Here is a 27,209-nt window from a genome sequence, read left to right on the forward strand (position 1 = left end):
TGTGGTCATTTTTATGGTCCCATACTACCATCCAAAGGGAGCACTGCTGGTTTTCGTATTTCTGACCATCTATTTCAGGCTGGATGAATGTCTGGGTGGATCTGTGCAAAGAGCATCTGCAGAAATCATGAGCTACCAAGAGGCCAGACACAACTTGGCAGGAAGCTCATACTCAAGGAATAATAAAATTCTTTTTAAAACACTGAGTTGGGGTAGAAGTCAACCAAAAGCAAAAGTCTTTGTTAAGATTAGTTTTTTTAATAGAGTTAGCTTTTAGAGCAGTTTTAGGTTCACAACAAAATTGAGAAGAAGGTATGGAGATTTCCTGTATACCCCTGCCTCCCAAATGAATACCCCCCTTCATTAGCAGCACCCCCCACCAGAGTGGTGCATCTGTCACAAGTGATGAACCTAAACTGACATATCATTTTCACCCAGAATCCATAGTTTACATTAGGATTCACTCTTGGTGCTGCATATTCTATGCACTTGGACAAAATTTTAATGACATGTATCCACCATTGCAGTTTCATGTAGAGTATTTTCACTGCCCTAAAAATCCTTTGTGCTCCACATATTCATGCCTCTCCATCCAACTCCTGGCAATCACTGATCTTTTCACTGTCTCCGTAGTTTTGCCTTTTCCAAAATGTCATATAGTATGTAACATTTTCGATTGGATTCTTTCACTTACTAATATGCATTTGTTTCCTTCTTGGTTTTTCATGGCTTAATAGCTCATTTCTTATTAGAGCTGAATAGTATTCCATTTTCTGAATGTACCAGTTTATCTATGCACCTACTGAAGGGCATCTTGGCTGTGTAGCTTCACAGTTTTGACAATTATGAATATGAATATTTGCTTTTTAAGAGCAAAATATTAATACAAAGTCTATGAGGAAAAAGTCATTAGAAGTGTAGGAGAAAAACATTTACTCATATTTTGGTCAAAACATTTATCAAATACTACTGTACTGGTCTTCTTTTCTGTCTCCCAATCGAAGCCATAAAATATAGAAATGATATATTTGTTTTTTGTATTCCTAGTATGGTGCATGGCACATAACAGGTCCTAAGTAACTAGCTGATGAGTGCATAAATTGAGCTTGTTTCCTCAACTGAAAATAGATTTGATGAATGATATTTTAAAAATGCATTATGTGATTTAAAATTGGTGATTCTTTTGCTAGAAAAATAAAACACAAAGTTACTCATCTCCTTCCTATTTTAATTGGGAATATTCTCTCTGCCTCATAAGTAAACGAAATCAATAGAAAAATGTCACATGCAACGTTAATTTTTTAACATGGCAAGCATAAAAGCAGGACAGGTGGCAGGTTCTCTTCCATCGACCGCCTAAGAGTCGCGCTGTAAGAAGCAACAACCTCTTCCTCTCCGCCACCCACCCGGCAGCCGCAAAGCAACAACCATGCGTGAGTGCCTCTCCATCCACGTTGGCCAGGCATGTGTCCAGATTGGCAATGCCTGCTGGGAGCTCTACTGCCTGGAACATAGCATCCAGCCCGATGGCCAGATGCCAAATGATAAGACCACTGGACGAGGAGATGACTCCTTCAACGCCTTCTTCAGTGAGACAGGCGCTGGCAAGCATGTGCCCAGGGCAGTGTTTGTGGACCTGGAATTCACGGTCATTGATGAAGTTCGCTTTGGCACCTTACCGCCAGCTAGTCTACCCCGAGCAGCTCATCACAGGCAAGGAAGATGCTGCCAATAACTATGCCCGGGCGCACTACACCGTTGGCAAGGAGATCACTGATCTTGTCTTGGAGCAAATTCTGAAGCTGGCTGACCAGTTCACACAGGTCTTCAGTGCTTCCTGGTTTTCCATAGCTTTGGTGGGGGAATTGGTTCTGGGTTCACCTCTCTACTGATGGAGCATCTCTCTGTCGATTATGGCAAGATATCCAATCCGGAGTTCTCCATTTACCCAGCCCCCCAGGTTTCACAGCTGTAGTTGAGCCCTACAACTCCATCTTCACCACCCACACCACCCTGGAGCACTTTGGTTGTGCCTTCATGGTTGACAGTGAGGCCATCTATGACATCTATCGTAGAAACCTCAATATTGAGCACACACCCTATACTAACCTGAAAAGGTTGATAGTTCAAATTGTGTCCTCCATTTCTCCGATGGATTTGAATAAAGTATTCCCTGTCTTAAATGGAAAAAAAAAAGAAGGCAGGACAAGTTAGGATACACACTGAGGTAAGAAAACTCCTGCAAAAGGCTAGAGAAAGAAAATAATATTTTATTAAGCTCTTCTTTATTGCCAGGTACTGTGCTGAGAAAAAAATAAATAAATGAGTAAGATATTATCTCTTTTCTGAGCAACCCACCCAGGCTAACCAAGGGACAACCCAAGAAGGCTATGAGCAGGTTTTCTCAGTGAGGGTGGGTTGAAGGAAGCAGAACTATCCAAGAGGCTTTAACACACTCCACACCCCTCCTCTTCATGTCACCCCAATTTCTGCCGCCTTAGAGTGACTGCCAGACTAAGCTGCTCACTGAGGAGCCTAGGCCATATCCCTCAGGAACCAAGAAGATAAAGTTGGTTATAAAACTGAGAATCATTACCAGATTGAGTTGGAGAAAAGAACAAGGTAATAAATGACCTTTTTTTTCCCATTTAAAAAGACGCCATTGGAGTAAAAGGATAATACTTCTCAGAGCACTACAAATTTGCACTTTGAATATAAACAGATTTTAAAGATTTACGAGTATGGTGCTTTGTAAAATATTGCTAAAAATAAAGTGGTTCCCAAACTTGGGTCCGCATCAATCACTAGGGGGACCTGGTAAAAGTACAGAGGCCCAGGTCCTGTCCTACCCGTCACAGTAAGAACAGACTGGATGTTTGTTAAAAACAGCAGCACATTTTTATTTGGGCTACTGCAGTAGGGTGGAGAGATGTCAGTACAGGACTGAGCTCAGCTCTGCTGAAACAAAGGGCAGGAGGGTTTTTGAGCACTAGGATGACCTAGTAGAAAGTACTGAAGGAGGGTAGGGGGAAAACAGATCAATGGGATTAGAGCATCTGTGTTTGTTAATTGTCTATTATTGAAGGTAGACTCCTGCCTTTCCACAAAAAGGGGATATAAGGACACTATCTTCCCTAATTACATTTCAAAGGGATGTCTCCCAAGTCCTTGATAAAGACAACAGGGGTTACAAAACTGGCAAGCGGCTGGGAGTTTTACATCTCAAAGGGGCAGACAAATAATTCACAATTGCAAGTTTGCTAAACGCTGTAAAAAAAGAGAGAGAAAGAGAGAGACAGAGAGAGAGAGAGAGAGAGAGAGAGAGAGAGAGACAGAGAGACAGAGACAGAGAGACAGAGAGACAGAGAGACAGAGAGACAGAGAGAGAGATCAGGGGCCTATAGTCAAGAAGCCTGTTTAAAATTTATTCAGGCTAAAGGGAAATATTAAGGCCATCTTGATTATACCTCAATGAGTTTTATTAGTTTTCCAGGTGAAAATCTAATAGGTACTCAGATTTGAAACCATTGCTTTGAAATACTTAGGAAAACTTTCAAAACTGCCCCAAACTAAATTAAATGGAATGTTGGCAAAGTAACATAGTCATATCAACTTGACTTTCATTTGTGTTGTGTTCATGAATCCCTTTATTCATTGTGACAAAGAAATAAGTGGAACTTTTATGTGAGATTTAGAAAAAAAAGAACTCAAATGTAGGGTTTCCAGATAAAATACAGGGCACACGGCACTGACAGAGTGGGCAGGAAGGTGGACTTGAGCAGGAGGTGGAGGAAGGAGGAGGCCCCCACAGGTAACCCAGTGATGTCATCAGCATCCTGTTATAGACCCACTGAAGCCAGGAGCCAGAACAGAGACCTGGGCTGGTGCCAACACACCAGGATGAAGGAGCCATGCAGAATGAGGAGAAAACCAGGGAGGGGGAGGAGGAGGATATCCCAATCTGCAGGACAGAGGCCAGGGATCTCACAGATGTTGGTCTGCTACCCACCCTCTGGTCAGCCCGCTCCACGAAGAGTGTACTTGCTTTGCTGACAAACTTTGCTGTCTGCTGCTTACTTACTCCTGTCTCTTGACTGAATCCTGTCCTTAAGGAAGACAAGAACCAAGGAAAATCATCGTTTCTGGTGACAGCACATTCTTGTTTTCTGGAATTCAAATCTAACAGGGCATCATGTATTTTTATTTGCCTAACTTGGCCACGTTTTGATGGAGATCCTGACTGCGCCCCCCTAACAGCACACAGAAAGTTCCTACTTAAAAATCTTAAAGCTGTTGCCTCAGTATTTTCATGGCGAAGGTATTTTTAAAATGAGTCAAGACAGACAGGAGTCGTTAGCCTATAAGTACAGTAACCTTTTAAGAATTGCATTTCCTGAACATCCATTCTCCACAATTCAGCTGGTTTAACAATGCAGTCTCTTGATGTGCCTGCCGGTGGCCAGGTGTCTCTCTCAGCCATTGTTTGTGAGGCAAACCTGCTGCCTGGGGCACCTGGATTTGTGGAAGCCACTTACTCTCTTTCAAATGTGAGGGGCTCAGCAGGTTAAAATATAGCCATTTTTTTCAACCAGGTTCAAAGAACATGAACAATCTACAAAGGACATAATCAAATACCTTCCAAAGTACAAACCCATAGGTTCCAGACCCCACCAGATTTTGGTTTTGTGAATATTTTACCAACCATTTAAACAATAGAGAGTGGCTGACCTGCTTGGCTTAGTTGTGAAACGGATCTGTTGTTACCCTGTAATGACAAAAGCGGGTCTACATGACAATTTAACAGCAAAAGCCATTTCTTTCAATTTTATCTTTTAAAAAATGCTAGGTAATTAATTTCACAGCTGGACTGTTGGCAAAGTAATACTACAAATAAAATGAACATTCATTAATAACTGACCGTGAAAACTGTAGTTAAATACTGTTGAGCTCATGTAATCACTGACAGAAGATGGAGCAGAAAACTGTGAGTTGTTGCAAAGGGGAAGTAATCACAGAGTATTACAGCTCCAAAGGGCTAAACTATAAAGAAATGGGAGGTCAAGAACAAGAGGTAAAAGCATTATTTACAATACCTGTATTTTCACATATTTATGGGCTAAACAAATCATCATAGTGTTCAAAGCCCAACATGAACTCCCTATTAAAAGACAATTGAAAAGAAGTCTCTCATTTGTGTAAAGACACAAACAAATAAGAGAACACAGAAACATGATAAATAACCAAAAGCCCATCAAAGCACATGAAATACCCAATTAAGCCAGTGATAACTATTCATCAAAGCAAGCACTTAACTTCCACTTTAGGGCATGTGCTTTGTCCATTTTATTGTCTTTTAAATGCTACTGACAATGACTTTACTCTCCACTTACAGTGTGCCTATTGTTTTTAACCCCACACATAATCTTCTAAATAACTGTCCAAAAAAATGGTATGAGTTCAAAAGAATCCTTATATAAATAAAACCTTTCATCTACAAAATATTGGTAATTTCTTTTATGCAGAAAACAAAACAAAAGGCAAAGGAAATAATTTCCTCTCCCTCAAATGGATGTATATCTCAGCTTCAGTATCTAGGTTACCCGTGCATTCTGAGAAAAATCATAGAGTGCAGAGACTAACCTCACACGAAAGATAATTTCTTAGCCACTATACTTGCATGTTGTTAAAATCATGCATGTTTATATTGCTTTGATCTGAAGATAGCTAAATATCATGAAGTCTTTCCTACCAATGATTAAGTATCTTTGAGGATAAATAATAATTAAACTTCTAATTTTTGTAATAGGGATATCCAGATACTGAATTTGCTACTAAACTGCTGTGGGTAAAAATCAGAAGTAAAAAATAAAAGTTTCCATTTTTGTTAATCTGTTCTAAGCAGCAGACCAGACTGTATCTTCGGAAATTATTTTTAGTAAGTTCTTAAAAATGAAAAAGCAATAGTGTTGCAGAAAAAGGATTAGGGCAAGGATATAGTCACAAACAAAAATCTCCACTGCAAAAGACTTTTGTGGCACCTATGGTGACATCAGAAAATCAACAATCTGTTTTGAACTGGTCCATAATTTCTGGTGCAATTCAGAAATAATTGCTAATGTGCTTTTTAACTTGCAATTTTCAGAGCCATAAACCTTAAAGTTCACTCTGGAAACACTGGGGCTCTTTATTTTAAAATTTGAGAAAAAAAATGTCTAATGTCTTTTCTGTGTGTTCTTGTTCAAAGACAAACAGCTTTCTGAATGTGTAAGAGGAAGGTAATGATTTGGGCCATTACACGAAGAACCAAGGGAGAAGGGGGGAAAAACAAAACAGAAAGAAAAAAAGGCAAATGGAGATGAGTATATGCCTGTCACTTATCAAGTATACACACAAAAAAATATCATTTTCTGATTAAAAGATTTTAATCACCCTCCGTTCCTGGGTAACAAGAACAATATATTGGTTTAAGTCAAATATAGCCCAGTTACTTGGCTTTGAGGTGAGACAAATCATCTCATTTTTCAGCCAAAACATAATTTATAAAGAAACATTACAGGTGGATAGCTTAATGCTAATCCTAGAAAATATTTTATTAGGAATAGTTTTTTAGGTTTCTTTTAAAGAACTCTAACAATATACTTACTGCACATTATTTTATTTCCTGTTTAAACTGAAGTCCTTTTCACAAATCTGAAGCAATTCTGGCAATTGCTGATTATGCCATTTCATACATAAGCCTAGAAAAACCATACTAATTAAATTTAAAATAAACTTATAAGATAAATACCAAAAGTGAAACGCTTTGCAAATGGCTTATCAATTTCCAGCCCAATCAGCTTCTTTAACTCTAATGGACTGACTGAAGCAAACTGCTACATCATTGGCCTCAACACGATTACAAACCAGTTACCTCTCTGGGGCTTCAAGGCTCTTTCTACTCTGGGCTCCTATAACGCATGGATTGGCTGATGGCTGAGAGCACTGTGGCATGACCTTCCTACTTCCCATCCTCATGCTAGAGCTGCACACTTGGGGACATGCCATCAAAGGCAGCTTGTACTTCACAAACAATCTGAGACTCTGTCCTACACACACACACACACACACACACACACACACACTCTCACACACACAGAGGCCCATGTGAATGTCACTGTAAGAGACTCAGATATACTTCCGGCCTCTCCTGCTCTGAGGTTTTCACATTAGAATCAAAAATTTAGGGTTTTATGACCAGATAGCTTCAGTTAGCTACAAGCCCCCAAAAGGCCAAGGTCTCCCTGATGAGTCTGGCCCCACCTCACTATCCCACACAGGCTCAGATCTAGCTCAAAACAGGTTCCCTGACAGCTTTGTTTCTAACTAGATACGTATCTGTAGAAAGGTTCATAGACATGTCCATTGTCGTCCGCAGAGTTGAAGAAAAAGATCTCTAGCTTTCTGTATTTTATCATTTTGACAGTGCAAAAATCTTTGAAAATATTTAGTTTCTAGTCAATTATTTTGAAAAAAATGTTTTATCTCTAAATATTGCTCCCTTCATATCATTTATTTTCTTTGTTCATCAAAGCTGAATAATGTCACTATCAAAGATTACTCAAATGATTCTGTTTCTAAAATTATATAATAAGCTCCTTAACTCCAGTTTCATATAATTTCATACTATAGGTGAATCCTTCAAATTAACTTATGAATAGAAAATCTATTGCACGTTAGTGATTCTAAAACTTAGCTTTTGCTATAAACACATGAATATAAACACGAAACTCCAACACCATCCCTTTATATCGTTTTACGTAATTGCAACTGGATCATAGGCTAGGTACTGATTTCCACAAAATTAGCTTACAGAAAATGGTAAGTTTATTGAAAGTTTTCATTTGATTATAATTTATAAAAGCAGAATTAAAGTTTGAGATGTATTCTATACCAAATCATTGGAATAAATAAATTTTGAGCTGTTACTGAATTCAATAGGCCAAGATTCTAAATTAGTGCATTTATTTCCTATGACAATATGCTGTCCATTAGGCAACAAATGCTTTTAAAAGTTAATTTTATGAAACAGAGAAAGGGCTACTGAATATTTTTTAGGGATTTAGGATATTTTTTTTTAACTTGCCAGGGAAATAAACAACTGATTTTTATGGCTGGGCCTGGATAAAAGGATACAAATAAGAGAATAATTCATATTTCCCCACCTGTCCAGAGTTCTGCATAATTTACCTACACATGGCTCAACTGTAAAATCATGCTACCTCTGTAAAGCCTTAATGAGAAGTAGAGTTTTATTTGGTTTTAATGGTCTAAAAATAATGGCCTGATGAGCCTACGAAATTATTTTACCAGAATTATATGCTGTGTTTGCAAATTATATATGCACACACCCAGGACCACGACATATTTACTTCTGTATCCCCAAAACCTACAATGTTTATTATATATCAGGTTACTCAAGGAATGTAAACTGAATTGACATTAAACACCTAGCAGGTCAGAGAAAGGAAAAGAATGAGAGAGGAGACCTATATACACAGATGATACATGTTATGTACTTGTACACCCAGTGGTCAAAACATGCATACAGAAATGTATTCTTGATGCAGGAAATTTCTGTGAGTGCTGGGACTGGGGTCTTGCGAAACCGAAGAATGGAAGCACAGACCAGAGAGAGACGAGGCGATGCAAAACAGGATAGTTTATCAAAAGCAGAGTAAGCAGCTCTCGAGCAAGGGGGTCCCAACTGGGGTGCTCCCTGACTAAGGACAAGGGCTCTTATTCTTATATCTTCTCTTGCCCGCTTGGAGAAGGGAGCTGGTGCCTTCTAATGGGATTTGTGTATCACCTTTGCTTTGTTTGTCCGTCCTGAACGGATTAAAGAACTAACCCATTTTTATCTATCAGATCTGCTCTGTCTGTCTGGCCTAAAGGGATTTATGAGACAACTTATTAACCTCAGGGCGCCACTACATTTTTGTCCTGGAGTGAATGAGTTATTTCAGAACCTGTAGTTTTGGGATATGGCTGCTTTTGTTTATTCCACCAAGGACCTTCCTGTCTTCCCAACAACCTGCTAACTAACCTGTCTCAATCTTATGTGCAAAAAGTGAAACATGTTCCTAAAGTTTCTGAAAAGCCAAAAATACGTATTTTTTCAAACATTCACATGGAAAGTCTGTTTTAGGGAATAAACATAGCCTCATCATGCTCAGGAAAGTATAATAAGAGGAGGACAGAGCCCAGGGTGCTGATTTACTGCTCTCTTAGGTGCCTTTCCTGGCTGATTTATTGAGGCGCCTTGGAAATGCCTTTGGAAGACAACTGTTCCCTTTTTCAGGTACTAGTTACTGCTCTGACACTCACCATGGAGAAAAAAGAGAAAAATAAAATATAGAAATTACGATGACAAAAAGTAATTTTTAAGTAAAATATGTATTTTTCTTCATGCCCCATTAGTATTTTATAGATTAGTAATATTTGGACAACAGAAGGTTACACAAAATTATACTCTAAATCTTCATTGCCAAAAATAGTACCTCGCAGTGTTTGTAATGTCATTATATTCTGACATTATTCCAAATAAATTTTAGGTGACAAAATCCCGCAAAACAGACCTAATAAATAGAGAAAAATGTCAAGGGGTAAAATTGAGTGACATTTTTGTTGTTGTTAAGAAAAAAATAGAGATTTTTTCTGAATAACAAGTGGTCCATGATTCATAACATAAAATCTATGAAACTTGTATTATCAGTAACAAACAGGAATGGCCATTGCTAGGACTGTGTGAAATTCTGGGAATGTGGGAGCCCTTTTCCCTCCTCTTGGAACTAACACAACTACTAATTACAATCTATGTCCACCGGAGCAGCTGCTGCCTTCCTCCCCCACCACCCAACAATTGCCCTTAACATACTATACAGCAGCCAGAAAGAGACCTAGCAGACTTGACCTACCTTGTGAAACAGAACTGCCAGAGGCAAAGCCGACTACTGAACCAAAAAATAAGCAGACATAAGATTGAAAGTCAGCATGACAAAAGATTTTCTAAAAATAAACAACATGATTTTCAAATTAAAAATTCAGTAAATGAATTTAAGAAGAGGCTGGACATTTTTTAAAAATCTCTTGGGCAACTAACTCAGGTCCCAAAAGGAAAAATATACAAAATAAATACCTCTCGGGGAAAAGACAAGGGACTTCAAGTGCAGATCACAAAGGATAGGTGTTTGGGGGTTGAATAAAATGTGATAATGACACAGATAATAGATAAAATTTCTCTGAGAGGCAGAAAATCTTGAGTCCCCTAATCAAAAGGGCTCACCAAATTCCAGAAATGTTTGACACACAATTAAGCAAATGCCAGCACTTTACCAATTTTTTTTAATGAATAATTAAAATTTTCAAGAATTTAGAAAGAAAATCTTACAACCTCCCAGCCAGAGAGTACATGACACTTTACAATACAAAGTAAACCATACCCAAATCAAAACAGATACTTCAAGACAGGGGAAGATGAAAAGCAGAGGAAACAACATTAAGAAGAGAAAAAACTCCATAATAATATAAACAATATAATAATAAATTGAAAGACAACAATCACTGAAGTACTAAAAAATCTCATTAAAACTTGACAGTTAGGTCTCATACGTGCAAATATTCCATATATCCCTTTTGAAAATAGGGACCTGGTAGACCTGGGTTTATACCAGATTCATGGATTTATCATAATAACAGTATAATCTAATCCTTCACACAGCACTGGAGTATGTGCACTCTGAACCACTGGCCTTTTCATACAGAGAATCTGAAGGTACTGATACCATGTCAGGATATATTAAGATGGATGCTCAATGAAAGAAAAGCAAATCTCAACTTCTCTATATTCTCTGAGTCTTAGATTAAGTACACCTCTTCTGTGATCTGAACTTGAGATATTACTGTGATACACATTATATTATTATTGGCCATTTGGGGCTTATGTTGGCCCTTGAATTCTCTCTCCTTTCTAATGACAAAAAAGGGGGGAGGGAAAATAAAAGTATTTGAGGGAGAGAGAAGGCAATGAAAAATGTAAGCAGAGGTCAGAGAGAAAGAAACTTGAAAATGCTATGTATGCTGCATAACTTTCTAGGAGCTGAAAAAGTCAAGGAAACGGATTCTCCCCTCCAGTTTCCAAAAGTAATGCTGCCCTGATGACATCTTGATTTTAGGACTTCCGGCCTCCAGAACTGTAAGATAATAAATTTGTGTTATTTGAAAAATAAAAATACAAAATAAAAATATTTGGTAACATACAATTTTAAAATGAGCATGTCATAGGAAGCAGAAGTACGTGTCCTCAATTTTTAAAAAATGTAAATGACTCTAAAAAGAGGGGATCAAAGATGAACTGATTAGAAAACTTCTAAACTGAAAGGCTATGTTGCTGAGAGGTAGTGGAGCTGAATGAGATAAAGATCTGAAAGACATAAAACCATGGTCATTGAATTTAAACTGAAGGTCTGAGAAGCACAGAAGATTAAAATCAACAGAGCAGAAAATCTTACTGGAAAAAAACTTCAGAATTTTACCTGTATTGCAGAGAGAATAATTAAGAGATAAAAGTCACAAGAGAAAAATTAGGTATGTACAACAGTGATTCACCATTACATATAATTGGAGCTACCAGACAGGGGAAAGAAACAAATGGAATCAAAATAGTACAAAAAGTTATAAGACAAGAAACATTTCCAAAACTTAGAAAATACATATGAACCTATATTTCAAAAGGAACTCATCATAGGTAAAGCAAAAATAATGAAAATAGGCCAACATCTCAACATGTCTTAGTAAGTTTTCAATTTTAAGAATATTGATTCATGTATACTCAATGAGGAAAGAATAGATTCCATGTGAAAAAAAGAAAAATCAAGGTATCTTCATTAAAAAGTAAGACATAATGGAGCAATGTCTACAGAATTTTGAGTGAGAAAAGCTGAACCCAAGAGGTCTGTACTTAATCCTGCTGGCATTCACATGTGAAGTCAACAGAAATGTATTCCTCAGTCATATTGTGGACTCAGAAAGTATTTCACCACATACACCAAAATCAATTTCCAATATATTAAAAAGTAAAATATGCAACAATGAAATCACAAAGCTAGAGAAGAAAATGTCAGGTAGTATTATTTTGATCTTCTGATAAGACTTTTTAAACATAAACACAAAGGCAAAAAACATAATAAAAGAGGTTGATAGACTTTACTTGCAAAAATTAACTTGTACATATGAAAATCAAAAGCCAAAAGCAAATAAACTTAAAAAGTTAAGCCCATATATAAGAAAACTAGGGGGCTATTGTCCTTAATATATCAGGATATTTCACACAGCAGTGTGAAAAAAGAATAATTCAATTAAAAAAAGGGTAAAAAATATGATCAAGTATATCACTAAAAGAAAATTATAAATGCATTAAACATGAAAGCTAAAATAATCAACCATGCTTTTAAGCAAAAAGATATGAATCGAGACTAATGGCAATTATTTTTTTATTGTTGATTAAAGTACTAGGAAATGGACACTTGCATATATTATTTCATGCAATATAACTTGACACAACTTACCTGGGGAGCTTTTTGACAACATATACTACTATCTTTAAAATATGGGCTTACCTAGGCAGAGCAATTCCAATTTCAGAAAATCACCCAGCATTGCGTACAGTGGTCCAAAGTGTGATCACTAGAGAAGACCAATATTATTTGGCTCTTTGAACAGATTACCATGCTTCTAGAAAACGGAATACCATGCAGCTCTAGAAATGTAGAAGAATACTTAAACCGATGACGATTTTCAATAAATACTTAGTAAATTAATGAATAAATGAATTGCTTCCGTGAAAACCAATAGAATACAGTATATGTTACTCATTTCATTTAAATTGCCAATATACATGTAGAAGGTGCACTGAAAAAGTGTGTCAAAGATCTGTGCCAAAATATTTATCATGACTATCTTTGAGTGATAGTTATTGGTGATTTTTGTAGTCTTTACTATACTTCCATGAAATTTCCAGAATTATTATAATAAGTATGCATTAACTAATACAATAGAAAAAAGCACTGAGAACAGAGTAAAAAAATCAATAAATGCAGCTATTTTAAAGTATTAACTATACTATTAAAATAATCATTTCTTTTTTAATGAAAAGCATCTCATCAAATCTAAAGACAATGACAGCTAATATGACAATAAATATTCACTGAGCATTTACGTTTTTATATTAAACCTCATAAAATCATTTTAGAGTCCTTTCCCTCTTGTACAGAACTATTACATTATATATGAGAACTGTTAGTGCCCAGTATTTGAAACCACCCTTCTAGAGTTTCTCCAGGGCTTGGATGCTAGTTCATTTATGGGGATGTTTCCAGGGCACAGTACAGTCCCTCTGGTTCATAACACATGGGGTTGATTGATAAATGTTATTTTAACAGAAATGATCTGCTGAACTAAATTTATCACAGTCGTATGATGGCACAAGAATTGATTTTTACATAAATCATTACCCTAAACCAAAAGGAATGACACTTTCATCATGAGAATTTTTTAAGCTATCAACCAGAAATTAGGATAGGGCAGGGTGAAGAGAACGTCCCTGCTTTCTCTGAACTGCTGAACACCATTAAAACTCACACTTTCTGTGTGCTACAACCGTTTCTTCCCTATATAGAAACTACTTTCTATGGGTAAGCCTCCAATTCTATGCACGTGTGTTATGCAGGTTGTAATCCAACTTCCTAGGCAGAACTGGTATGAAAATAATTAGTTTTACAGAGCAAGGAAGATCTAGCACTAAAATTGTATGATGGCAATAATAGAAATCAGAGTGATCACAAAGGCCAGCATACATCAGACGCAACATAAAACCAGCCACCACCTTGACAGATTTATCTAAACCTCACAGACAAAACAAATGAAAAGAAAGTGAAGGAAAATTATAAGGGGAAACTGAATATCCATCAAGGAAAAATATCTGGAAATAGGTACATGTTGTTAAAATAAGCAGATAATGGTCTTTCGGCACCACAAACATCCCTTATCTTCCTAATTTGTGAGCTCATGTTACATGAAACTGATAAAATCGGTGTTCTGCCATCCGAGGTTGGAGTCCGTACATACTGTACAGTTAGCCTGGAGACACGGCAGGAACTGGAAGAATGTCAGACAGAATGAATGTGTCTGTCAAGAAAGAAAGAAAAATCCCAGTTTCTCCCCGTTTCTTGAGCTTCAAAATAAATGGATTTCTACATCCCTCTGTGCTTGAGACAGCATTATTGTATATACTGCATTTTCCTATAATGTGTATTTACAGATAAACAGACTACTTCCTATACACCCTCTAACCTGAGACAGTGACATACAAACACAAAATATTTAAAACAATCAAAATGTCAATCTGGATGGAAACATCATATAGACATCAAAAATATAAAGAGTGCCAAAAAATGTATACACATTTTAAGAAAGGAAAAAACTGTATTGAAATTGTAATACTCAATATATACTAATAACATAAAATGAATAGAAGTCACGTGTATACATATTTTTGGCACCCCCAGTATTTACACTCATTTCTCGATTATATAGTACAAATTGTGATCCTTTTATGAAACTATAAACTTTATGAAAGCATATTTTAAATTAAATCCAAGATACTTTAAAAGAGCTTTGCTTTATTTACAATTAACAACATGATTTTATTAAGTATAACTTAGGTGTTACTATTTATAATCATACGAGTATGTCACTGAATATTTAGACAAAAACTTAATATTGCTGTAATATATTATCCCTTTTTTTTGTGACCCCTAAATGAGCTACTGTTTTCCAAATAAATACCCTAGGCTAACACAGAATGTTTTGTATTTGTAAGATATTTTTTGCAATTATAAAAATTAAATCAATCACCAAATGTTAAGAACATTTGGATTTCAACAATACGAAAGGTCAAATTAAAATAAGTATGCATTTGATTAAAAAAAGAAATATCTCCCCAATTCTAATTAATACATAAAAGTAACAGAATTACATAGTTGGCTTGTTCTCTTTTCCAAACTTAATTTATTGTCATCTTACTGTTTTGAGAGCAGCAATAACTAAAACAATAATAACAATTCAAGTAATTTTGAATAATGAAGGGAGAGATAAAATAGGTAGAGGCCTCAGTAACACAGTTGAGTCCCAAAATTCATCTACCTCAAAATAAGAAAGAAAATTTCATACAGTGCTGTCTGAAAATATTTTAACCTATGTAACAATGTAGAAAATAGAAATGAGCGGTATCATTAATGTAAAGATAAATCCTCATTTTAATTGTTTCAGAGGTTTCAGCCAATACAACCAAGCTGGAAACTCTTCACTTTTGGAAAAAAAAAAAAAAAAAAAAAAGATCACTATGTTAAAAGAATTCCATATTCTACATAGATAATATGAGAATTAACTAATGTTGGAATTCATAAAGTAAATTATTTAAGATAAATATAAACAATCCAACAGCTTTCATATATTCTTGCAATAACCAATTAGGAAAAAAATAGAAAAAGATCCCACTAACAGGATAAAATATAAAACAAATATGAAATCTTCAAGACCTAAATAAAGAAAATCACAAAAAATTTATTGGTAGTAATAGCTAAGACATGAACAAATGAACAGACATAAACATGTTCTTGAATTAAAAAGTGAATACTACAAAATTTCAAATCTCCCTAAACTAATGTAAAAACTTAGAACTTAAAATGATTTTGAAACTTAGCTGAAAGATTAAATGACCCAGAAAAAAAATAGCCAAGAACAATTTGAACACAAAAATAATCAGAAGTGTCAATTACCAGATACTAAAATACATTATCAAATTCTGATAAAATAAAAGCTTATTAATGAAATAGACTAACACAATCTCAATTTCCTACCACTGAAAGTATTCAATTAAGAGATGGAATAGATCCCCTTTACCCTCATCTACCACCCCCTTCCCACTTCCCCTCTGATTACCACTAAACTATGGTCTGTGTCTGAGTTTTGTTTCTTCATTTGTTTTTCTTCTTCTTTTGTTGTTTTCAGTTTTATATACCCCAAAAATATGATGATAGAAAGAGAAGTGACTCTGGGTGGTGAACACACAATGTGATATCTAGATGATGTATTATAGAATTGTACACCTGAAATCTATGTAACTTTGCTAACAACTGTCACCCCAATAAGCTTTAATTTAAAAAAAGAGAGAGATGGGATAGAAAGAGTGTAATAAAGAGAATGTCCTTATTGGACCATAAGCTGTTCTACATCATTTCTGTTTCCTTCAACTCTAAAATTCTGCGTCTCTTTGTGTTAACAATGGTGATATATCAGATATATCTGAAATACATACTGTTTCGTAGTGAAACCTTCAGAGTTTACCTGCAGTCACAGTAGGTAGACACATGCTGAGCCTGCCTGCCTGTAACTAAGGTGCCCCAACAAAGCACAAAATGCAAACTACACATCCCCAGAGGGTGTCCCTCATGCTACTAACAGCAGAAGGTCCAGAAGCCCAGTCTATCAATTCCGAGGTTCCTACCGCCTATTTATTATAGTCCAGGGGTCCCTGATTGCTCATAAATATCTTGGTGAGAGGGTAGGAGAAAGGACTCCCAAGTTCAACCCAGTTGCTTTCTGGTTGAATGTTCTGAGTTTTAGGAAGAAGCCTAGAAAATCCTGTCTGAAGCGCAGAATCTAGACAAAGTCTTCAGCAACTTGGCAGGTATAGCTGTTGAGGTGTTGGCCACCTTCAGAGTGGTGAACCTTTGAGGCTAGCTGCCCAAGCCCCTTCTGTTACAGTTCATTGAATTCTGTCACCTAACAGGTGTGAGCTTGCGATAAAGGCTGCTGTGAAAGGCACAGGCTCCTTGGAGGTGAGGTCCTGTGTATTACATGCCATTGAGTCGGCTCCAACTCCTGGCGACTCTATGAATGAGTGACGATGTCCATGTCCTGTCCTCAACCGCCCTGCTCAGCTCCTGTGGACTCACGTCTACGGCTTCTTTTATGGAGTCAGTCATACTTGGTCTTCCCCTTCTCCTGCTGCCTTCCATTTTTATCAGCATCATTGTCTTCTCTAAAGAACGGCCTTCTCATGATGTGCCCAAGGTAGGGCAGCTTCAGTTTTGTTATCTTTGCCTCCAGCGCTGTTTCAGGCTTATTTAGCTCTAGGACTCACTTATTTGTCTTTCTGGTGATCCAGGGTGTCTGTACAGCTCTCCTCCAGCACCGTATTTCAGATGAATCCATTTTTTTCCTACCAGCCTTCTTTACTGTCCAACTTCCACATCTGCACATAGTAACTGGGAATACGAGGCTGTGGATGATCTTAGCCTTGGTGTCCAATGACACTTCTCTGCTGGTGGTGACCTTTCCTAATTCTTCCATTGCGGCCCTTCCGAGTCTCACTCAGCCTTCTTTTGATTTCTTGGCTGCAGTCTCCATTTGAATTGATAACCTACCCAAGGTAGGCAAAATCTTTAACAATTTCAATGTCTTCATTGTCGGTGTTAAAGTTGTATATTTTTTCTGTAATCATGATTTTTGTCTTCTTGTTCAAATGCCATCTTGCTTTGGCACTTTCTTCTTTCACTTTCATCAGAAGTTGTTCCAAGTTATTGCTACTCTCTGCTGGGAAGATGGTGTCATTTTCATATCTTAAGTTATTGATATTTCTTCTACCAAATTTCACTCCTCCTTCCTCTGAGTCTAGCCCAATTTTTCCTACAACATATTCTGCTTCCCCTGTAGAAAACCATTCTGTCTCCATATTCTGTCCTGACAGTGGCTTCCTGTCCACAGTACAGGTTACACATCAGGACAACCAAGTGCTGGGGCATCACCTTTTCTTTTAGAGCAACCCATCGCCTTTAATGATCCAGGCAGTCGAAGGCTTTACTGAAGGCCATAAAACACAGACTAACCCTCTCCTGAAATTCTTTGGAGCCCTCTAATCCCCAGCAAGGGCTCCTGATTAGATCTCTATTGCCTCTTTCTTTTCTAAACCCAGCTTGAACAGCTGGCATTTCTGGCTCCATGTAAAGTAAAAGGCTTTGTTATGTCATCTTGAGCATCATTTTACTTGCGTGGGAAAATAGAGCAATGGTCCTATAGCTACTGCATTCCTTGCTATGTCTTTTCTTGAAGACTGGGAGGTATATTGAATGTTCCCAATATGAAGGTCATTGTTTTGTTTTCTGTATTTGCTGACATATCCTTGTTAGGACTTTGACAGATTCAGCATCTGTGGCTTGAAATAATTCTATTGGTATCCCATCTACTGATGATTTATTTCTTCCTAATACTTTCAGGGCAGCTTTTACTTCACTTTCTAGAATTACAGATTCCTCCTCATAGGAATCTTCTTGAAAGGTATCTGTCAACCTTTTGTCTCTTGTTTATAGATCTTCAGTATACTGTTTCCACCTTCCCTTTATTTTCTCCTGGTCAGGTAATGTGCTTCCTTGTGGGTCGTTCAGAATTCCTAATCTAGGTTTGATTTCCCTTATATTGCTTGAATCTTCTGGTAGCAATCTCTTGTTTTGCCTTTGTTGCTCTCTTTTGTCTCCTTATATTTACTATTATAATTATTCTCTTTATGTGATAGTTGTTGAAAAACCGAGTTCAGGATTCTAACTTTGCTTTTGTCATTTTTTAAAAATTATTTATTTCTTTTTTTTTTCAGTTACAGTTGACATTCAATTTTGACACCTTTTTCTTTTGACTCTGTCTGTCTCTAAGTTTTAGTGTTTCTTCTGTCACTCATCTTAATTTTTCTTTCCTTTTTACATCTGTTTTTTTTGTTTTTGTTTTTTTTCATTCTTCCCTAATAGTATTTCTAGTTTCAGTCCACAGTTCTTCTGGCTACCGTCAACTAAGTTCAACACTGCAAATCTGTTTTTTATGTGGACTTTAAATCCAACAGGAATGCTATTTACAGTATATTTTGGCACGATGACTCTTTCAGTGCTGCCCTTTAGCTTTACTCTAATGTTTAGTATCAACAGTTCATAGTACCACAATCTGTTCCTGGTCTTGTTTGGCAGAGAGAATACAAGTTCTCCATTTCCTGCTTTGAATTACATAGTCTATTTGATTTCTATATTGGCCATTTGGTGATGTCCATGTGCACAGTCATCTCTTAGGTTGTTTGAACCATGTGCTTGAGATGGACAAGTTCTCGGCTTCACAGAAATCCATGAGCCATTCTCCTGCTTCAATTCTAATCCCTGGTCCAAATTTTCTAAAGACATCTGATTCTGATTTACTTCCTACTTTTGTGTTCTAGTCACTTATAATGTCAGCATGTCTTGTTTAGGTGAGTTCCTGCCACACCAAAAAGCAATTACTGAAGGCTGTACCCAACACACAATGGCAGAGGCTGTGTCCCCCACTCTGGGGCCACTGTCGACGCTGAGACAGAGCCCACTGGCACTTGAGGCAAAAGAATATAGTCAATGTCAAGCTCAGAAATGGAGTCCTCTCACCGTACCAGACTGAAGCACTCAGTGTCCCACCTCCAGTGTTTTCCTTTCAATTTATCTCCCACACATATTCTGGGTGCGAGCCAGCTCCCAGAGCCCCTGGTCCAAACACCCTCTAATACCTTTCACCTCAGAGATCTAAAGCCTCACTTCCCCTCATTTCCCACACTTCACTCCAGGTCTGGAAACGCTTTCCTCCCAGGATAGTCAGGGCTTCTCCCTTCACGTGACTGAAAGATGTCTTCCACCCATCCTCTAAAAGGAAGACAATGCTCTGTGAATTCAGCAGGTTTTCAAGTTCCCAACTTTACTGTGATACAGAGGTAACTTTTCTCACTGAAGAAAATAAAACTAATGCAAAATTAACCTCTGGGAGGGTTTCCACGCTCATCCCCTACCAAATCCACCATAACATACCATTCCAAGAGACTTTTCACAATTCCAAATGCCTGGAGCCCGATCCAGATCTACTCAATCAAACACTTTGGAGATGGAGTTCCGGAATAGACACCTTTTAACCAGCTCCCCATGGAACACCTAGATACTGAGGTCTGAGAATCACCACTCCAGGCTTTAATTGCTTTACACTTATCTCTTTCCTGTTTCATTAGCATAAAACAAAGCTACATAATTTCAATTATACTTTATATTTCTGTGGCTTCAGTTAGGATACTTTATCCAACTTGAAAGAAGAGGAAGAAATAGAAAAACATAATGATGGCATTGCTGGTGGAGACAGCTATCAGAAATAGGAACAGCACATTACGGACTTTCCTTAGAAAAGGAACGTCAGCAACAAAAAGAAAGGAGAGAAGGTAGATCCATGAACTGCAGAGTAGAGGCAAACCAGCATCTTATAGCTCAAGCCCCTCACACCTGCGAGCACAGAGAAAACCTGTGCATCTCCTGCCCCCATTCCACGCACATTCTCTTCACTAATTCACCCATTTAGCAGGTTATGCCTGGTACTGTTTTACATCCCACTTACTCAACACGAAACAGACAAGGTTACTATCATTAGGGAACTCACTTATTTACTATGGGAGATAAGCACTAAATGAGCAAACACACAAAATTCAAAAAGCACAGTAACTTCCAAAAGGAAACGAGGAGTGGATATGATAAAAGAGAATAAAGGGAAGGTACAAGAGAAGGAATCCATGAAGAAGTAACATTTAAACAGAGTCGTTAGATTGTAGTGAACTAGGTAGGGAATGTGGAGGCAGGGACACAATGTGTTAGGGAAGAAATTTGGCTCAACATCACTAATCATCAGAGAAATGCAAATCAAAACCACAATGAGACATCACCTCACACCGGTTAGAATGGCTATCATCAACAAGACAAATAATAACAAGTGTTGGAGAGGCTGTGGAGAAAAAGGAACCCTCATGCACTGTTGGTGGGAATGCAGACTGGTGAAGCCACTAGGGAAGGCAGTGTGGAGGTTCCTCAAAAAATTAAAAATAGAATTACCATATGACCCAGCAATTCCCCTCTAACCAAAAAATCTGAAAATATTTATCCGTAAAGATATATGTGCTCTGATGTTCACTGAAGCTTTATTTATGGTGGCCAAGGCATGGAAACCAAAGTGTCCTTCAATAGATGATTGGATAAAGAAGCCGTGGTATATATACACAACGGAATACTACTCTGCCATAAGAAAAGATGAAATAGTGTCATTTGCAACAACATGGATGGATCCTGAAATTATAATGCTAAGCGAAATAAGTCAGACAGAAAAAGTAGAGAACCATATAATTAAACTGATAAAACTGAAAACAACAAAAGAACAAGACAAACAAATGAAGAAACAAAACTCATAGACACAGACAATAGTTTAGTGGTTACCAGAGGGTAAGGGGGGTGGGGGTGGGAGATGAGGGTAAAGGGGATCAAATATACGGTGATGGAAGGAGAACTGTCTCTGGGTGGTGAACACACAATGGGATTTATAGATGATGTGATACAGAATTGTACGCCTGAAAACTATGTAATTTTACTAACAATTGTCACCCCAATAAACTTTAATTAAAAAAATAAAATAAGATAGCTACAGTTAAATTGAATAGGTAAGAAAAAATAAGAAATTTGCAGGCAGAAAGTAAAGCCAGTGCAAAAATCCTGAGGTAGAAATGTGCTTAGTGTCTTGCTGTGTGCGAGATGTACAGAGCAGTTGGAGAAAATGAGCAAGGAGAAGGGTGAAGCGAGATAATGTTGCATATTTAGAGATCAAATCATGCAAGGCCTTAAAATCATTGTCAAGCTACTGGCTTTATTTTATGTACTACTGAAAGTTATTTTAAAAGTTTTAAACTAGGAAGGTTAATCTTGTTGTTTTTTAAAGGTCACTCCAGTTGCTGTGTGAAGAATGGATGGAGGTAGCCAAGACAGGAAATAAGATGTGCTATCTAGGCAAGGGATGCTGGTGGTTTTTATAAGGGTGTTTACTTCTGTGAGAAGCTGTAAAGGGAGATGGCCGTAATTACTAAATGGAAATAGAGCAGGTTTGAGGAATGGAACTCATGAGTTCAGTCTTAAACGCACTATATGTGAGATGCTTGTGAAAATATGAAAAATGTAATGTAGACAGTGTAATATAAGCATCAGGAGAATGAAACTGTAGACTGAGCTGGCAACACGAAATTGAGCTGTTTGCCTAAAAGTGGTACTGAAAGCCACGGAAATGCATGAAATCACTAAAGGAGAGTATTATTATTAAAAAAATAATAATAATAAGGCTAAGATGGAGAACATTAGAAGTCTGTGGACAAATAGCCATTTCTATCTAACTAGTCCCAAAGAATTTATATCAGTGAGCAATGACAACTACAGTCAACCAGATGAGAGGATTAAGAGCCCCTACTGTAGGACAAACTGTAAACTTCTCAGTTGTATGTCCCATAACTGTCAGACAGACACATTGGCAGTTCTACATGCATCGTAGCCCAGTAAATGTGGTTCAAGAAGTTATCAGTTATTGGCTGATTATCACGTACCAGACATTATACTAGGTTGTTTGCACACACTAGTAGGAGAACTCACTGGACTTTAGAGAATGACTACGCACAAAGTGCACAGTTAAAAAACAGATCTACAAGCTTGGCTGTAGCAGCACTCATGAGAAACAATGACGGCAGAGAATATCAGACTCCAAATCTCTCTGTTCAGCACACAGAAGACAGACTTCTCCCATTTCCCACTTTGAACTAAATTAAGATTACAGGGTTCGCTGGCAGTCCTAGGATGGGGAAGCCTCAAGAAGAAGATGCTAGGTTTTAGCTAAAAGGACAGAAGGGTACTCAAATGTAATATTATCATAGATGTACTCCGAGCTGATAGAGTGAGTCATATGAGTTAAATGTATGTAGCTAGTATATTAAATAAGCTTATTCAGTATGGTACAACCTGAAAATATTCTTTTTTTCCTCTTTACCATTGTGCTTCAATCTGTTCCACAGTATCTCCTACCCCTGATGGCGGGGCGCGCAGTGGAGGCAAGCTCCTGTTTTACAAACAGTGGGACAAGAGTGTTGCCTAATTGCCAGGGCTGATACGCAGGAGGTACAGACAGGTTCATTTTAATAATGAATCTGCCCTTTGAGGGCTGCCTGCCAGAGTGAAGCCACAGCATCAGGGAGAAGCTATACGGGATGTATCAAAACAGGAAGTCAGGGTCATGCCTTCTAGGCTAACAAATCTCTTCGAATAAATCCTTTGTGTGATCAGTCCAGCCTGTAGATCTTCTATCACACCATTATGTCTCAAGCCAGCTTTCGCAACTTTTTAGTAAGTTATTCCATTTAGAATGTTTGGTATCTTGTCGCCTATTATTTTCAGCGTTATGTATCCATCCAGACTCCTACACAACAAGATCTAACCCATTAAACAAATTATTTGTCATAGATGATATTATCCCCATTTTCCAAGTGAGAAAACTGAGGCTCAGAGAGAGTAAGTGACTTGCCCAAGGCACTGAGTTACAGAGTGGGATCTGCTCCAAATCCTGTTGAATCCCTAAATTGTTTCCACTGCAGTGCTCCACATTTAAGAAATAAGGTCAGATGGAATATAATTTAGAACCTACCCACCATATTGAGTTAATTTGTTAATTTGCAAATTAAAGTACTGATACATATACATATACATATATATTTGCAACCAGGTCATGGATTAGAACCACTTTTTAAAACTATAATTTCCAAAGCCCCAATCCCAATCTCTGATTTAAAAGTCTCAGAAGGATTTGTTCATCTATACCTATTTTCATTTTTAACGTGAAAGCTCCTGGTATCAACGTTCAGCTTTTATTTATTATATTATCTGAAACTGTCTTAGAGTCTACTGGGGCTTTTAGTTACAAAATCTGTTAAGAAATCTGTACACCTAGGAATAGAAGCAGATAAAGGATACTTGTTGAAGGTAAAATGGAGAAGGAAATCATATTGTTGGAGGACATGTCCATCAGGCACACAAAGAATAAGGGGGTCTCCTTCTGTAAGCAAATTACAAAACCAGCACAGAGGCAAGTAAAGCAGTGATTATGGACCTCACCTACCCTAACACCTGCCTGAAATCTGTCTGAATTTGACCAACGTATACTATAGGTAAATTCCTACTTTGCTGACATCTTCATCTTTTCAAAAGGAAAAGAAACAACCAGCAAAATTTCTTATTTAAATCAGTACTTATTAACATCCCCTAATCAGCTTCTCTTACCTTTTCAAGAAAGTACTTATGTAGACATAGGAAAAGATGAACCCACACCACCAGCTGACAGACAACTTAAAGCAAACATCCGGAAAGAATCTCTACAAAGCACAGGAGAGATTAATTTAGTTTCTCCTCAGATGAAACCCTGAGTACGTTTATTTTTCCTTAACTTGACCTTCAAGTATAAATCTAAAAAGTGAATTCAGTCATGACTCAACCAGATAAAGAGACTGAAAAAGACAATCCAACATCTATCTTGTCTATTGAAAAATATAGTCTGGATAGATAGCACCTCTTTCAAAAGTAAGTAGAAAACAGCCAACATAAAACCTATAAAATATTAATTCTTAATAAACTTATTTAAGGTCATAAACTATTTTTCTGAATAGCACTTTACCAGCATCCCACAAGTTTTGATATATACTTTTATTACTGTTCCATTCTAAAAAGTTTAAAACCCAGCAGTTATTTTGGGAATATGTTTTTCAGTTTCCAAACATATGTTGTGTTTTGTTTTTTATTCCATTTTCCTTTTATTGCTAATTTGTAATAAGAATGATGTAAAATAATGGAAAATGCTCCGTATGATGTCTGTTTTTTTTTAATTTGTTGAGACTACTTATAAGCCAATATGTGGTCAATATATACTTTAAAATAATGTGTTTTATATCACATTTGCATGATTTTTGTGATTTACCTCAGATCAATATTATTGACCTACAGCTAGTCTAGAGATAACATAAACCAGAAAAATTATAAAATCTCAATTATTAATAATGAATAGGAAAGTAAGACCATGAGCAAGATAAACTTGGTCTTCCAGACACTGACTGAGCCTTTTGGTGATTGTAGGCTGCATAAGAAGACCAATGTTTATGATCTTCCAAGTCCAAAAGATGCTACCAATAACTAAAATCCTCTCTTGCTATATAATTACATGGAATTCTAAGATAAAGACCCTGTATATTACATTTTCTATTGGACATCTGTGGGGGCGGAGCCCCAGAGAGTAGTTTCCAGGCTCTTGGCCTCACATAGACAGGTGCTGGCTCAGGTAGTAAATGGCCAACTGTGATTGCATGGCCATCAGCTGTGGCTAGTTGGCCGTCAGCTGTAACCAGTGAGCCATTGGCCACTAATATAACTGCTGTGGCTACGAGAAGGAGGAGAGGAAGGAGAAAGAATGGGGGCTAGCAAGAAGATGGCGGCTGGGCTGGCAAGCGTGGATGGCGGTTTGCAGACAGTGTGGATCCAGTCTCCAGTGAGAGTATAGTGCCGCCAGAGAGAATATAGTGGTATGACTCCCCTACCTATGGCTCCGTGGGTGTTCCTTTTCGGCCTCACCATATCCTGCGTTCTTGTATGGGGAGCAGGAGCAGAGACCGAGCAGGGTCCCCCGCACGACAAATGGCGCAGCGAGCAGGGTCTCCCGCATGACAACATCAATATTTTGTATTTGGAGAAAAAGAAAACAAGTTAGTGTTTTTTTTTAAGAAAACAAGTTTTTAAAACATTTACAATTATGCTTAGTGAGAAGCAAATAGCCTGTCAGCCAGCCCACACTTTCATGATGACCACTTCTGGATGGACAATTAAATAATGACTTGTCCATATACAAAATAACAATATTTGGAAACAGAGAAGGTCTGCTTCCTAAAAACATAAAGAAAAAACTTCAGTTTTTATATATTTGTAGTGACTGCCATTTCTCACTAAAAAAGCAAAGTTTCTGCAATGATAATTACCAGCTGGCAGCACTATACAGGACATGGTTCATTAGGAAATAAGACACAGACTCAGGTTTGTACCTGAGTAGGAGATTGTTACGGTTAAATTGTGTCCCTCAAAAATTCACATGTTGAAATCCTCACCCCCATTACCTCAGAATTTGATTTTATTTGAAACAGGATCATTGCAAATACAATGTTAATATGAGGTCATAATGGAGTAGGGTGAACCCCTAATCTGATATGACTGAGGTCCAGACCATCTGAAAAGAGAGAAATGGGAAGAATGCCATGTAAAGACAGAATTAGAGCGATGCATCTACAAGCCGAAGAATATCAAAGATTGCCAGCAAATCACCAGAAGATAGGAAGAAGAAAGAAACGATGCCCCTATAGATTTCAGAGGGAGCATGGCCTTGACAACACCTTGATTTACAACTACTAGCCTCCAAAATTAAGACAATAAATTTCTGTTGTTCTAAGCTATCCATGTTGTGGTACTTTTTAGCATCACTCTAGGAAATTAATACAGAAAATTGTGCAGATATTTCTTAGTGGACCTAATAAGGAGTTCATAACAGCATCACAACACAAGAAAATTCAAAATAATACATTAAAAAATAAAAGGAGAAAAATCTAACTATAAACAATAACTAAATATCAAAATAAAACTGAGTGAAAATTGCTGGTTCCAGTCAAGATGGCGGAATCGGTAAACTCCATCCTTGCCTCCTCTCATGACCACATCAAAATTACAACTAAACTACAGAAAAACCATCATCGAGAATTTCCTGAACTCTAAGTGAACAGAAGTCTTATCACTAAGGATATACAGAAGAAGCCACATTGAAACTTGTTCAAGGAGTGGAGACATAGAAAAGGATGGTTCCACACCCATGTGGGGCAGTTAAAAATGGGAAGAGATATCTTGGCTGCAGAGGTCCTACTGAGGATTGAGGGGTCCTAGCCCCACACCAGGCTCCCCAGCCCAGGGTTCCAGTGCCAGGAAGAGAAGTCCCCATAACTTCTGGCTCTGAAACCAGTGGAGATTATAGCTGAGACGAGAGAGGCTGCAGTCCCAGGTGCTCCTCTCAAGTGGCCCAAGTACAGACTTACTCGTTGATGGACTCAGTCTCTCTGAGCTCCAGCTGTGTGGCAGCAGCTGGAAAGGCACCAGGGACACAGAACAGTAACTGAATTGTCTGGCTGCAGAGCGAGGGAT

General features: G+C 37.5%; 1 pseudogene; it reads left to right on the plus strand.

Moving 5' to 3' along the window:
- Positions 1–1,352: 1,352 nt before the first annotated feature.
- LOC109439491 (tubulin alpha-1C chain pseudogene) lies at positions 1,353–2,214 on the plus strand (annotated as a pseudogene).
- Positions 2,215–27,209: the final 24,995 nt, after the last annotated feature.

This window comes from Rhinolophus sinicus, chromosome 2 (assembly GCF_057876585.1).
Source record: "Rhinolophus sinicus isolate RSI-liver-muscle chromosome 2, RSI-T2T, whole genome shotgun sequence".
Classification (NCBI taxonomy): Eukaryota; Metazoa; Chordata; class Mammalia; order Chiroptera; family Rhinolophidae; genus Rhinolophus; species Rhinolophus sinicus.